General features: G+C 40.0%; 1 protein-coding gene and 1 long non-coding RNA gene across 4 annotated transcripts in view; one reads left to right on the forward strand and one right to left on the reverse strand.

The window, feature by feature from the left end:
* Positions 1 to 12,045, forward strand: part of SLC35F1 (solute carrier family 35 member F1) — a 642,523-nt gene that overhangs the window by 260,556 nt on the left and 369,922 nt on the right. The gene's annotated exons all lie outside the window — the stretch shown is intronic.
* LOC143809867 (uncharacterized) overlaps positions 4,165 to 12,045 on the reverse strand; it is an 88,908-nt gene continuing 81,027 nt past the window's right edge. For 2 of the 3 annotated variants that reach the window (XR_013222495.1, XR_013222497.1), the window contains one exon: positions 4,165 to 4,364. This is a non-coding gene — a long non-coding RNA (uncharacterized LOC143809867). Of the gene's footprint in view, positions 4,365 to 10,843; positions 11,064 to 12,045 lie in introns of those variants that run through there. The other variant, XR_013222496.1, reaches the window with a different exon arrangement.

The following is a 12,045-nucleotide window of genomic DNA, read 5'->3' on the forward strand; positions in this document are numbered from 1 at the left end:
GCCTGGCAACACCCCAGCGTGACACAGCAGTGCAGTCACCCATGGCAACTGGTCTCAGGTATGGACAGTCTTGATGCCCCGGCTGTGATCCGAAGGATTGCATTTGTTTTCCAGTTGTGAGTTTCTTTGGACAATAAAAGACATTTGCATTGAACCTTTATGTGGTCCCTGCCTATCTGTTGCACTGCACCAACCCCGCTGCACTACACCCCCTTTTGCCCCATTCAAAGTAAAACAATTTAAAAAATACACATATTTAGTATTGCCAATTACAGAAATGCCTGATCTTTCAAAATATAAAAAGAATTAATCCGATCGGTAAATGGCGCAACAAGAAAAAAAATCAATTACTTTTTTTTGGTCACCGCAACATTGCAATAAAATGCAATAATGGGCAATCAAAACATCATATCTGTCCCAAAAATGGTATCAATAAAAACGAAGGCTCGGCATGCAAAACATAAGCCCTCACCCAGCCTCAGATTCCAAAAAACGGAGATGCTACGTGTATCGGAAAATGGCACTTTTTTTTTTTTTTTTTACAAACGTTAGATTTTTTTTAACACTCAAATAAAAAAGAACCTATATGTTTGGTATCTATGAACTCGGAATGACCTGGAGAATCATAATGGCAGGTCAGTTTTAGCATTTAGTGAATATGGTAAAAAAAAGAAAAAAAACAATTGTGGAATTGCACTTTTTTTGGTAATTTCACCGCGCTTGGAATTTTTTTTTCACATTTTCCAGTACAAAAGTACAACTTGTCTTGCAAAAAAAAAGCCGTCTCATAGCAATATTGACGGAAAAATAAAAAGTTATTGCTCTGGGAAGAAGGGGAGCAAATAGTGAAAACGCAAAAATGGCAAAACCAAGGTGGTGAAGGGGTTGTAGATGTCTCACACTATGAGACAGGCTCTGTGATAAGCGTCAAGGTTACTATAGCAACTTGTCCTTTTTAAATAGTTTTGCCTGCAAAAGACTAAAGATCACATACTTACAAAACTCTAGATTTTAAATATTAAGACAATATTGGGTGCCAACACTTTCTAATTTAATCTCAGTTGTACACGTCTCGATTAACCATGCGGCTTAATTAAATAAAAGCAATTTCTTCTTCTATTTAAAAACAGAATGTAGGGTATAAATCCTTTGTCGTGGAATAGGATGTCATTTAATTAATAAAAAATAGTATTTACATAATTCACTTTAATATTTAAGTACTATCCCTTGTGCACCCAGCAAGAAGCATTTCAGATCATGTAATTCAATCTGCTTGTAGGAAAAATGCATTAATAGAACAAATGTTGTGTTAAGGCAGCACAGAAAGGACTTAGAGATTTCAACAACCATTAGCTATTTCATAGATACATTTAAAACTTCAAAACAAGTTCCTCAACATTATGTAAGTTTAAAAGAAACCTGTTGTCTGATTCATGCTGCCTGATCCCGGCATTATTATAGCAGTCATGTATGTTTTACTCATCTGAGATAGGTCCTGGTGGCTTCTCTCAGTCCCCATCTGCTTTGACTGACAGGCCTATCCTTATGTGTGCGCGTGTCTCCCTATGTGGGTGCATAGAGAGAGACCAGTCAGTCAAGAACATCGGAGTGGGTAGAAACACTAGGGTTTTGCCCCATCAACAGAGATGCATAGTTTCAGGAAGACTTTTCAAAGTATGTTTACATACACAGCTGTAATAATGCTCTGTGAGGAAGCTATACACTTGAAGCGTACATTAGAGCTGGCGGTAGGAGATATTTTGGTAGTCATATACACTGATGAGCAAAAGGGTAACAACTCTTTGAAATTTTGACTTTCAGGCTCCATATCTCATCATCCACTTCTGCTTTGAAAGTGATACTACCATCATTTTATAGACAATCATCTTGGCTATCTCATACATAAATTTGACTTGCAACTATTTACCGTTTGATTAGTTTTGCAGATTCTTGTCATGCCACTGCATTGCTCCTAAAAACCTACATTTTATTTTTTACTATTTTCTTAGTGTTTTGTAAATGCACCTTTGGCTTTGAACACTGCCTGAATCCTTCTGGGCATACTTTCGATCGGATTCAAACATTTCTCAAATTAATTCTGATCCCAGGTCTCGTCTACACATTCAAAAAGTTGGTGCATACTGGTCGACTCACTTGAATAATACAGGTTTTTCTTCAACCCTACCCACAAGTGTTCGATTGGGTCGAGGTCTGGGGACTGTGGGGGTCAATCTAGCACCCCTACTTCTTTGACTTTGAACCATTTCTTCTCCAATCTCTTTGGGTCCTTGTCGTGCTGGAACAATACGTTGTCCTTTTCATACCCATAGTACTCAAGTGTATGAATTAACTCATCTTGTATAATGCTCACATATAGCTCAGCATTGAGACCACCATCAATCCTGGTCAAGTATCCAATGCCTTTGGCTGTGGAAACAACCCCATATCATCAGGAATCCTCCACCAAACTTGACAGTTCCTTCAATTTCTCAATACACTAGCCCCATTTTCCCTTGTTTCTTCCAGACCCATTTGCATCCATCAGAGCCTAATCTATTGACTTTCATCTCATCACTCCATATCACCCGTTTCCGTTCTTCTTCTGTCCAATTTTCATACTTTTTTGCAAACTCAAGCCAATGCTTTTTATGACATCTTTTTTTAAGGCCACTATGCATCACATGGTGCTTGAATAGACACCTCTGATCTCACTATTACAAAGAATACGAGCAACCTCCACTGCTGGGTTTACCACAGCAGACCTGATAAACCTTGTGATGAGCCAACTTGTTGACTCCAATATTTTACCTTGATGTCCACCTTCTGGCTTTTGAATGAATGGACGGTCTTCATTTTGTATTTTTCTAACTGTCATGGCACTCACTTGATGCAGTTTGGCAATTTTCTTGGTCGAGAGACCGCTATCAATGAGCTGGATGATGCCGTTTCTCTTTTTTGGGAAATCATCTTAATACGTAATTAAAACATAATGCTTTTAAAAGGAACCCATTACTCGATTCAGGCTGCCAAAACCATGGATAGCATGAATCAGAGCCTGGCTACATGATTGTAGCCAAGTATGCTTTATTTTGAAATGCTCCGGAAAATATAATTTGTAGAGCCGGCTGGGGATCAGAGGGAGAGACCTGACTAGTCCAGTCTCCCTGCATCGCTCTAGTTGATTGACAGGTCTCTCCCTATAAGCACACATGTAAGAGATCTGTCAATCAATACAGTTAGTGTGAGGAGAAGCCGGCCTGGGGTGGCACAGGACTAGTCAGGTCTCTCCTTCTGGTCCCAGCTTTTTAAACTCTACTTTCTCTGAAACACCAGAGCCTTTCAGAATAGAACATACCTGACTGCAATCATGGATGTGATCCATGCTGCCCATGCAGCATGAATCAACTGACAATTTTCCATTAATATTAAGTGAATAAACTATATATTTTAAAATAGCTTTATGACTGCTAGTTCTACCGTTTTACGTTGGGGTTGTTAAAGGAAATCTGTCAGCAGGTTTTTGCTACCTCATCTGAGATCAGCATGATGTAGACAAAGAGAACCTGAATCTAATGATGTATATCTTAGATTACTGGGTGCAGCAGTTCTAATACAGAGTTTTTAGATTTAGTGATTCAGTAGAGCTGAGAGAGCTCCAGGTTGTCACTGCACATAGTCTAAAGACAGTGTGCTGCCAATTACAGGAGGGGGCGGAGTCAGACTAGCATGTGGGGGCGGAGTCAGACTAGCATGCATTCTCTGCTGTGTCCCAGCAATGATAAGCTCCTGGTGCTAAAAAATCTTTGCAAATTAACTGTGTTTCATCCCCTACAGCATGCTGTCATCATCTTACATAGCAAAAACTTGCGGACAGATTCCCCTTAATGCTTTATATGGTGCTTTTTACAGTCTGAGTGTCATATACAAATAGCTGCACCTAGATCTTGATTCAGATTAGCATTTTTGGAGAGTAACATTGGAATAACCCAGTCAGTGTCTGATTCACGCAGCCTGTGGTCCGTGGTTATTCACCACTCGGTAATTCAGACAGGTTTATCTAGTTTCTGGTTTCATCTCTGCAAGCTGAAAATCTAATCCAAAGACTAAAGTTGGTTGAAGAGAATGAATTGAACAAGAAGCAGATTGATGTAATCTACAGTTCTTTATAGCTGCAAAATGCATTGAAATGTGTTGCCTCTACAACACCAATTACATCCATTACTGGCTGCAAACATAATGGAAATCAATTAAACTAGTGGTGCTTTCAAGTGCTTTGTTTGCTTAGCATTCAGTCTTCGCGCACGTTGACATGATGGATTAATGTTAGTGGCACTGCATACAACTGGCCCATTGCCGTTTTGTACCTGTGAAGGAAAATGACAAGAATTCAGTGTTTGTGCAGGCTCAGACACTCACAACAGACTTTTTCTATGTTTCTGTTAAATCTATATTATATTCTATTGTTTCTCAATATTTTCTTGCTTACTTTGTCAATTTCTTCTTCCCAATGCGTACTGTATAGCTTTTTACCTAGTCCATGTCACTTACGAGGCTAAATAACTTTGGAGTAGTCTGATATAGAAACCCATTTGTAAATACCCTGCTAGTTTACTTGCACATGAGCCTGATTTTTCCAGCACATATTTTGCTGCAAAATAGCAGAATTTATAACATGAGGATTAAACTGCTATTTTGCTGCAGATCTCACGTTGAAATGGGTGAAATCCTTGCGAAGCATCCTAAGTATTGGATTGCTGTGGAATTGAAGGAAACACATCGCAGGTCAGATGTCACATGGGACATTTCTGCAAAGTGTAGATGAAATGTATTACTTTACTGGTAATGCAATATGCTGCCGATCAAAAGATCCATCATGAAAAACCGCAGCTAATTTGCCCCAATGTGCAGGAGGTCTCTTTGGATGAATAGAGGGTATTTCCAAATTCATCGTTCTCATATACTGTATATGTGGCTACATGTCACTGACTCTGCAGGACCCAACATGTCTTTGTGGAGCGCCCCCACACCGCCGCAGGGCCGAGGGGTACCCGGAGCCGGGCCTCTGGGATCTCAGTCCTGGGGTTGTCACGGTGGCTAGACCCGGTCCGTGGCCCTGTCTGTCAGTGGGGGACGTCCGTTGCAAATAGGTGCTGTTAACGGTGGTGTAGCGGTGCAGTTGTGGGGTGCAGGTCGCGGTAAATAATGAGGACACCAGGTTGCAGTCTCTTTACCTCTTTACTGGAGATCTCTCGGTCCTCAGTCCAGAATCCGGTCCACCAGGCTGCGCAAGTCCGGCCGGTCCAATGGCACTTCCAGAGTTCTCCTCACAGGTGGAAATCAGTGCCTTCCTTCTTAGCGCTTTGTGTTGTAGTCCTTCCCTGCTGTGCTTACGGAAAGTACCCCACAACTGTTGTGTCTGTTTCTTAAGTTCCCTCACAACTCGATTAACTGATCTTCTGCTAATCTTCCGTCCCTTCCTGATGTTACAGTAAGAACGGCACCCGTTTGTCAGGTAGGGCTGGAGTTCTTCCGGGACCCTAGAGACGCCCCTCTCCCGCAATTGCCCCCCAAGACTTCATAGGTGATATGTGGTAGACAGCCCGCCTGAGACTGACTGTCCTGCCGCTGTTTGGAGTATGGCTTAAAGCTGTATAATATTCCACTCCCTCGGCGTTCCGGCCACCGGTAATGCGCCTCAGCAAGGTGCTGCCTCTTTCAACAAAACCCCTGCTGGTATTCTCCTTCTGCTTGATTTCGTTTCTCACTCAGCACAATCTATCTCGCTTCTAATCCTTTCTTAGGGCACCGCCGCTATTCTGAGCAGGCACGGTCCCGTTACGTTCTTTCAATGCCAAGCCTCTGCCAGGATCCCACCCCTGGCAGAGACCCTACTGTCTCTTCCTCCACAACACCCTCTCTCACTAGGTGTTGCTTCGTTCGATCCAGTCAGCTTTCTCTACTAACTTCCTGCCTGACCCCCAGTTTACCCACTATGGTGGGGAGTGGCCTAATGAATAGCACCCTTAGCTCCCCCCGGAGGCCCAGCTGTGAAACATATTGGTGTCTGTGATACCTGATTGGAGGAACTCCTTCAGTGCCATCGAACGCACCATGGCTCCCCTTAGTGGCGGAGCCACAGTACTGCAACGACCAGGACTCTGGGGCGCTGCACTTGCATGATAAATAAAACTATATTTTTATAGGAATGATGTAAAGCTACATTTCATTTATGATGGGGCTGCAATTACCTTGAACTTTCAATATCGGGGTTCCCTTTTAATTTACAGATGATTGATGTGGTTCTCAACATCAGAATAGATCAGAGGAGCCTTCTGATATCAATAGATTGACCAAAGTGGACATCATTTAGAACAATGGCAATAGGAGATTTTGTGCCAGAAGATTTTTATGTGACATGTTATATTAAGAACAGCTCAATTTTGGCAAAACGAACCATGACTTGATTTGATTTGGTACATGCTTATCTCCTGAGAGAGTCAGTTAAGAGACCTCTTTCTTTTGGAGATCTTTTGGGTCCAGACTGCCAGACACACTGAAGTCTGACTTTTATGATATTTGTTATTGAGGAGCATCCAGGATTCTAGTAGACTCCCCTGGATCAAACCAGGACACACCTGTACATCACTCACGCTGCATGTGTGATATACAGGTGTGTTTAGGTTTGCCTCTTGGGGAATCCCACCCGGAACAATAGACCCTCCTCTACATACTGTACGTACATTAATCCTTTCCTATTTGCCTGATGAAAGGTGTCATGCTCGAAACGTTGTTATTTATTCCTGTACCTAGTGTGGGGTCATTAATTTACACAGGATATTCTAAAAAGATCCTATTTGAACCATTTTCCATTTCACTTGATGTCCAGTTCCTTCTTTTCCTATACGCTACTCCTGTGCAGAACAGGAAGTCTTGAATTAGCAACAGTCCAAACGATAGCCAGCACTCACATCTTCTTAAAATAATTGCTTTATTGATCCATTAGTATAAAAGGCACAAAAAATGTTCAACATAGCAGCACAAGAATTAAAATGACAGAAAAGAAATATCCCCTGCACTCCCAGGCAACATGTTTCAGACCTGCATGGTCTTTTGTCAAGCCTTGGCTAACTAATTTTAAAGTAATATAATTTATCAGTGGTTTTGCTAAATGTAATAACTGGTGCAATGTATTTTGCATGGACTTCAGGAGATATATATTTTATATATCCCTGTATTGCATAAAACAGCATGTATACAAATAGTCTTTCTATTACATGCATTGTCATTATTATACCCAAACCTAATTTATACATCTTATCTATTAAAGAGAAACCTAATTTTCACTTTTTATGCTATTTTTTGCCAGCATTGAAAACTATGTATCTTTGCAAATCAATTTATTAAGCGATTTGGCTTTTGTTCTGTAAAAAAAACCTTATATCTAAGAAGCATTCAATCACTGCTTAAAGGGACTGTGTCACCTGAATTTGGAGGGAACAATTTTCAGCCATAGAGGCGGGGTTTTCGGCTGTTTGATTCACCCTTTCCTTACCCGCTGGCTGCATGCTGGCTGCAATATTGGATTGAAGTTCATTCTCTGTCCTCCATAGTACACGACTGCGTAATGCAAGATTGCCTTGTGCAGGCATGTACTACGGAGGACAGAGAATGAACTTCAATCCAATATTGCAGCCAGCATGCAGCCAGCGGGTAAGGAAAGGGTGAATCAAACACCCGAAAACCCCGCCTCTATGGCTGAAAATTGTTCCCTCCAAATTCAGGTGACAGAGTCCCTTTAATCCTTAATTTACTTTTCTGGCTTTTTTGGACTCCATTACTGTGCACTGGGAGTACATACTCCGGCAGTGGAGAGGGAGGGACCAATTTATTCAATGCAGGTATCCTCCACTGAGTGCTCAGGAGGTTCATGCTGTGTCCTATATAAGTAATACTACATCTTGTGTCTCCCACACTGTGCCATCAGCTTTAACTCCTCCAGCATGGTTGTACCCACGGCTAGTAAAATTAGACAGCACTGCCGTGCTGGCTTTGGTGAATCTATACTGCCATCACGGCAGTGCTTCCCAATCTCAGTAGAGTAGGAGTTTTTTTTAAATAAAACCCAAGGTTTTCTATGCAGATCAGACCAGAAATCTGTAATGGCCACTCCAGAATCTTCCAGGACTTCGTCTGAAGCCAAGTTTTGGTGGACTTTGCGGGTCAGCTTCCTCGCAAAAGGCATTATGTTTTCTTCTAGGATTTCCTGATACTTAATTGTATTCATGTTGCCTTCTATACATTGTAGGTTTCTAGTGTTAAAGTAAGCAAAGCAGCCCAAGAGCTGAAGAGCCTTACTAAGCTACCAACATACTACACTATAGGCAGGGGATTCTTTTCAGTGTATTCTTCTTTCTTCCTTCTCTAGCAATACCACTGATAATTAGGTCTAAAACTATGTGAACTTTGCTTATATCTTTGTTGTCTTTTTTTTCTATCTGTCAAGTCTGTCAGGCTCAAAAAGGCTACCTCGCACAGACTTGGCACAAGCCACTCAGTCTGGCAGATTCCAGAGAAGACCAACACCGTTTATTCCCTATACAGGGAAATACTTTAACAATAGGATTCAGTGGATAGCTACCACGGAAGAGCTGCCATCCAGGGGCAGGAAAGGTCACCAAACAGGATCAAAGCCGAGAAGTTGCATCAATAGCAAAATCAGGAGGCAAGTGGGTAGTCAGAATTCAAGATGGAGTCAGAATCAGGAGTTCGGTGTAGGGACAAAATCGTAAAGAATGAGGATAGTCAAAAAGCAAGCCGATGTCAAATGTCCAGACTTGAAAAATCACCTGGCCGGGAAGGGGTATATATATTTATTTATTTAAACCTTTGTGTGTCTGTGTGTGCCACACTATGCATGGAGAAGAGAAAGAGGACAAGAGAACAGTCTATTTTGTTTGAGAACCAAAATTGTTGAACAATATCTACAATCTCAAAGTTATAAGTCCATCTGTAGAGATATTCATGGTCCTTTTGCCCACAGTGAGCAACATAATACATTTTTTTACAACCAACAGCACTATAGCCAATCTCCCTGGATGCGAACGGCAGAGAAAAATTGATGAAAAGTTGCAGCGATGGATACACAGCCCCAATCATGTTCCAAAGAAATTCAAGCTGTCCTGCAGGCTCAAGGTGCATCAGCGTCAGCGCGAACTGATATTTGACAATTGAATTAAATGAAACACTAGGCAGGAGACCCAAGAGTACTCCACTGCTGACACAGAGACATAAAAAGCTAGACTGCAGTTTTCCAAAATGTACGTGAGTCTGCCAAAATCCTTTTGGGAAAGCATCTTGTGGACAGATGATACCAAGCTAGAGTTTTTGATAAAGCACATCATTTTACTATTTACCTAAAATTGAATAAGAACACAGTACCTAAAGTCAAATATGGTGAAGGTTCAAATATGTTTGGGGTTGCTTTGCTGCCTCTGGCACTGGGTGCTTTGACTGTATGCAAGGCATCATGATATATGATGATTACAAATTGAGTTTGGGTCACAATGTAGTGTCCAGGGTCAGAAAACTGATATTGTGTCTTAAGTCATGGGTTTTCCAGCAGGACAATGACTCCAAACATACTTCAAGAAGCACAGAGAAATGGATGGAAACAAAGAGCTGGAGAGTTCTGAAATGGCCAGCAATGAGTCCAGATCTAAAGCCCATTGAATATCTGTGGAGAGATCTTAAAATTGCTGAGAATGCACCCTTCAAATACAAGAGACCTGAAGCAGTTTGCAAAAGAAGAGCGGTCCAAAATTCCGGTTGAGAGGTGTAAGAAGCTTGTTGATGGTTATAAGAAGTGATCGATTGTGGTTATTTATTCCAAAGGATGTGCAACTAAATATTAAGTTGAGGGTGTCAACAATTGTGTCTGGCACATTTTGGGGTTTTTGTGTGAAATTATGTCTAATTTGCCTTATTTTTCTGTTTTTTTGTGTTGTTCCAGTGCACACAAAGGAAATAAACATGCGTATAACAAAACGTATAATTGCAGTAAATTTTCTATTAGAAATAATTCATTTTCTGGAAGGGTTTCAAGGGTTCCAACACTTTTGACCATGACTGTATGTTGAATGCCAAAAAAATTAAAAATAAATAAAAACTCCAGATTTATAGTTTTTCAGTCACCCAAGTTCCATAAAAATGGAATAGAAAGTGATGAACGTATGTCGTATGTACCCTAAAATGGTATCTAAAAAAATGTCCTCACCCAGCTTTATCAACAGAAAAATAAAAGTTGAGTGTCTCAGAAAATGGTGACACAAGCAAAACTATTTTTATTTTTTTTCAAACTTCAGATTTTTTTTCACTACTAATATAGAGAAAAACTAAGTTTGGTATCACCGCAATTGTTTTGATCTAGAGAATCATGTTGCTGGGTCATTTTTACAGCAAGATGAAAATAACATAAAAATATAATAAAAATGGTGGAATTGCAAATTTTTCACAATCCCCCCCCCCCTTGGAAACCTTCACCCCCTTTTGGTAAAATAAATGGTGTCCTTAAAAATTTCAACTCTTCCTGAAAAAAATAAATAAGAAGCTGCCATATGGCTATGTCGTTGGACAAGTAATACATTTATGGGAAGAAGAAGATAGAAAGAGCAAAAATTAAAAATCAACACATTGCGAAGGGGTTAATGGATTTTTTAGACCTTTAATATCTACCCAGCGATAGTATGGCACAAATGTTTGCCGCATATGTACATCAGCCATAAGGAGACATTACAAGACATGATGAATATGTATAGCATGCCTAGTGAGATATGCAGTGTTTAGTAAGGCTTGTTCTCCATTTCCATCAATTTGCCACAATTTTTTTGCTGACACCTATGCATTTTACGACACTGCTGATGAAGCTTTGTTACGTGCTTATAATTCTTCGTCCAGCATACGTTATCATTATCTGTCTACCTCCATTTTTTCTTCTAATGGGAGTCACTTGTAGTCCAGTAATCCCCAATCTGAGATCCTGCACTGCTACCAAGAAGCTTTTATCACTGCAATAAAAATGTAAATGAGAATTACACTTGTAAAGACCAACTGTCTGTAGCATGTGTATCTCATATGGGGATGGCAGCACTATAAATAGAAGCAGCTTTAGACTTATTACAGCTGTGGATCTGCAGCCTCCTCAGGATTACCAGCAGAGTATGGATATAAAATACCAAGGAAGTATTACAGGGTGATTAAAATGTGACAAGCACATCCAGCAAATGCATACGTGTACTGAATGTGGAAAAAACGGCATAGAAAAATTGGAGACGACTTCAGCGTGAACATTACAATTCTAAATACAGCCATGGGATATTCTTACATACATTACATCTGATAATATACTGTATACTCCATTTACAAAATGTAGTCACTGAGATCAGATCTAGGGGCCACGGCTGAATGTTGTATGAGGGCTTGTTTTTGGAATGATCAGTTGTATTTTTGTAATCTATGTTATAATGTGATGGACTGGAAAATGGGGAAAAAATTACAAATTTGTCATTTATATTTTGTCAAATGCATATATATATATTATATATATATATATATATATATATATATATATATATATATATATATATATATATATTTATATTAATTTGTTCTTGCTACTGTGGGAAATTGTAGCAAAACAAAAACAGGAAGTACAGTTATAGAGGTAGTTTGTGAACCTTTCAGAATTTTCCGTATCTCTGTATACATTTGACCTAAAACTCCATCGGATTTTCACGCAAGTCTTAAAAGTAAATAAATATGAACAAATTAAAGAACTTAGACTTTATCATTTTTCTGAACTAAGTGATCCAATATATATCTGTGAGGGGTACAGGCATGTGAACTTTTGCTTTCAGTATCTGGTGTAACCCTCTTGTGTAGCAATAACTGCATCAACAGGACTAAAATTGTTAATTAGTCGGGCACATTAGCTTGGAGGAATTTTAGCCCCTTCCTCTCTACTAAACAGCTTCAAATTTCTGATGTTGA

Source organism: Ranitomeya variabilis, chromosome 2 (genome assembly GCF_051348905.1).
Source record: "Ranitomeya variabilis isolate aRanVar5 chromosome 2, aRanVar5.hap1, whole genome shotgun sequence".
Classification (NCBI taxonomy): Eukaryota; Metazoa; Chordata; class Amphibia; order Anura; family Dendrobatidae; genus Ranitomeya; species Ranitomeya variabilis.